This window comes from Octopus bimaculoides, chromosome 6, assembly GCF_001194135.2.
Source record: "Octopus bimaculoides isolate UCB-OBI-ISO-001 chromosome 6, ASM119413v2, whole genome shotgun sequence".
NCBI lineage: Eukaryota > Metazoa > Mollusca > Cephalopoda > Octopoda > Octopodidae > Octopus > Octopus bimaculoides.
Window position 1 is genome coordinate 93,458,257 of NC_068986.1, and position 3,680 is coordinate 93,461,936.

The 3,680-nt window shown below is 39.9% G+C and overlaps 1 protein-coding gene across 1 annotated transcript in view; it reads left to right on the forward strand.

Annotated features, from left to right (window-relative positions):
• Window positions 1–322: 322 nt before the first annotated feature.
• The window catches only part of LOC106876344 (UNC93-like protein), a 62,236-nt gene continuing 58,878 nt past the window's right edge, over window positions 323–3,680 (forward strand). Inside the window, exon 1 of the mRNA XM_014924845.2 lies at window positions 323–839. The gene's annotated coding sequence lies outside the window, so the exon portion shown is untranslated. The remainder of the gene's footprint in view (window positions 840–3,680) is intronic.

Sequence of the window (3,680 nt, forward strand, 5' to 3'; positions counted from 1 at the left end):
ATGATGATGATGATGATGATGATGACGACGATGACGATGATGATGATGACGACGATGATGACGATGATGACGACGATGACGATGATGACGATGATGATGATGATGATGATGATGATGACGATGACGATGATGATGTTGACGATGATGATGACGATCATCAACATCATCATCATCGCCGTAGTCAGCATCATCATCATCATCACCATCATCATCATCATCATCACCATCATCATCGTCGTCGTCGTCGTCATGCTTGTCATGTGGGGCAGCAGGAGTAGCCACAGCAGCAGCAGCAGCAGCAACAACAAGAACTGAGCGGCAGCAGCAGCAGCAACAGCTGTCCCACGACGACAACAGCATCAACAGCAGCAGCAGCAGCCGTTACGGACCTAGAACCTCAGCACCATCACCACTACCGTTCCCAACACCACCACCACCACCATCATCAAAATCATTGTCATCACTATCCTCATCATCGTCATCATCGTCGTCGTCAGAAGCAACAGCAGCAACACTAGAAGCGTCACCAGCAGCAGCAGTAGCAGCAGCAGTAGCAACAATGTGGTGTGCAGAACTGTCTGGCCTGCTGTCGTGTCCGCAAGTCCACTGAGTTGTGTGTGAGTGTATGTGTGTATATATATATGTATATATAAATATATACACACACACACACATATATACACATATACCCTGTGCGCGTGTATATATATATATATATATATATACATATGTACACACCGTGTGAATGTACATCAAAATCCTACTACATGACACTATTAATTCTCTAGTAATACGATTAGGCCAAGGTGATACTCAGAGTAAATCAAATACATAAAGCGGTGAGTAGCATTTCTTTCTCCTACTACTGGCTCTCTTGTATTTGTTGTTGTTGATGCTATTGTTGTTGTTGTTGTTGTTGTTGTTATCATTGTTGTAGATAAGGCCGCGAGCTGGCAGAACATTTAGCACGCCGGACGAAATGTACAGTACCATTTCGCCCGTCGTTGCGCTCTGAGTTCAAATGCAGTCGAGGTCGAATTTTTGCTTTTTCATCCTTTCGGGATTGATTTATTAAGCACCAGCTGAATATTGGGGCTCGATGTAATCGACTATTCCCCTCCCCCAAATTTCAGGCCTTGTGCCTATAGTAAAAAGGATTATTATTATTATTATTAACACAAGCCCTTGTCTGTCGCTACGTTCTGAGTTCAAATTCCGCCGAGGTCGACTTTGCCTTTCAACCTTTTGAGGTCAATTTAATAAGTACCAGTTACGCACTGGAGTCGATGTAATCGACTTAATCACTTCCCCCAAATTTGAGGCCTTGTGCTTTCAGTAGAAAGAATTATTTTCATATATATTTAACAGATCAGACTGTTGGAAAAAAAAAAAAGAAAAACAACCTAACATCGAACCTTAGAAGCCAAGAACCCTCCTAAGTATCCTAGCTGTCCCTTTTAACACTGTTTTCTGGAGCTGTACTAAACTGGGTTTTATGCCTATTTCCTCTATCAATTTGTTCAGATCTTTAGGGATAGTTCCCAATTATTATTATTATTATTATTATTATTATTATTATTATTGAGTGAGAGAGCAGTGCATGCCATCAAAGTGACACTGGGGTAAAATATACGAAGTCCAGTATACCCATCATGACTACCCGTCTGATAAGGGTATACCAGGCACATGCATCACAACCATGTGTGCACGACATGGTGATTATTATTATTATTATTATTATTATTATTATTATTATTATTATTATTAATTAATTAATTAATTAATTAAGAAATAAATTAATTAAAGCGTCGGACCAATTGCATCAAACCGTTTCGTCCGTCTCTACGTTCTGAGTTCGAATTCCACTGAGGTCGACTTTGTCTTTCATCCTTTCGGAGGTCAATAAAATAAGTACCAGTTGAGCGCTGGGGTCCGATGTCAGTGACTTACTCCCGCCCCGCAAAATTGCTGGCCTTGTACCAACATTTGAATCCGTTATTATTGTTGTTGTTGGTGGTGTTGTTATTTTTGTTGATGTTGTTTAAACCAAGATTATAACCTTAATCGAGTAATACTACTATATGCAAGATCACTCCGGCCGTAACCATCATATGATATGAAGGATATCACATACACGCGCGCGCACACGCGCACGTATGAATATTATTTTCTTTCCTGTTTCTTTGGGGTGTAGTTATGGCTTTGAGGGAGATTTCGTTTGGCTGTTATTTCTAGTAGGGCAACCGGGTTGCCATGTTTACATCCTTCACCGATATCTGCTAAAGATAATGCGCATTCATCTCACAAGGTGCGTCTCTGTGAGTGTGTGCGTGTGTATGTGTATATGTGTATGTATGTATCTTTCTCTCTCTCTCTCTTTCTCTCTTTCTCTCTCTCTCTCTTTCTCTCTCTCTCTTTCTCTCTCTCTCTCTCTCTTTCTCTCTTTCTCTCTCTCTTTCTTTCTCTCTCTCTCTCTCTCTCCCTCTCTCTCTCTGTTTATATACTTATATACTTAAGCGCGCGCACACACATGCACACACACGCACATGTATATGTATACGTTTGCTAAGTTAGATAAATGCCATGCACGAAACTGTCAGCTCTTCAGACGCTTCTGTGATTGCCTATTGAAAATCCATCCATCCATCCATCCATCCATCCATCCATCCATCCATCCATACATACATATTTATACTTACATATTTATACATACATATTTACATACATACGTATTTATGTACACATGTATGTATATATGTATGCATGTGTGTATGTACGTAATCAATCAGTTTCATTTCTGTATTTCTTGTCCATAGAGAAAGAGCCGGACTCTAACATAGATTCAAGGCTCCTTCATTGGAACTTTTATCAACATCATCTAGGTATTTGTGCATATGTGTGTGTGTGTGTGTGTGTGTGTGTGTGTGTGTGTGTGTGTGTGTGCAGTATTTGGTGTTAGTGTATGCGCAGATTTGTATGTTTGTTTTATGGATGCGTTTTTATGTATATATTTTCATGTCTAGATGCATGCATATGTATTTATGTGCTAGTATGTATGTATGTATGTATGTATGTATGGATGGATGGATGGATGGATGGTGTGGTAAAACGTTTACTTCCCAACCACATGGTTCCGGGTTCAGTCGACCAAGTATCTTCTACTATAAATAATAAATGTGTATATGTATATATACGTACACGTATGTACATGCCTACATCTACCTGTATATATAGATGCATATCTGGGTACAGGACGTTGCAAAAAAAAACTTGGACAAAATGACAAACAGAGTACAGAAAACACACAGGCCACATAGAGAACGTTTCCTTCATCTACTATAGCCTGGAGCCGACCAAAGGCTTGTGGGTAGATTTGGTAAACTTAGGATGAAAGAAACAAGCCCGTCGTATACATATGTGAATGTGTGTGTGTGTGTGTGTGTGCGCGTCACACCACCGCATGGCAGCCGGTGTTGGTGTGTTTACCTCTTCGTTATCTAGCGGTTCGGCAAAAAAAAAGATTGATTGAATAAGTACCAGGTTTAAAAAAAAAAAAAAAAATTTTAGTCTTAAGGCCGATTCATTTAACTAAAAATCCTTCAAGTAGGTGCTCCGGCATGGCCACAGTCAGACTGAAACAAGTAAATAGTAAAAGGTGCACACACACATACATACAAACA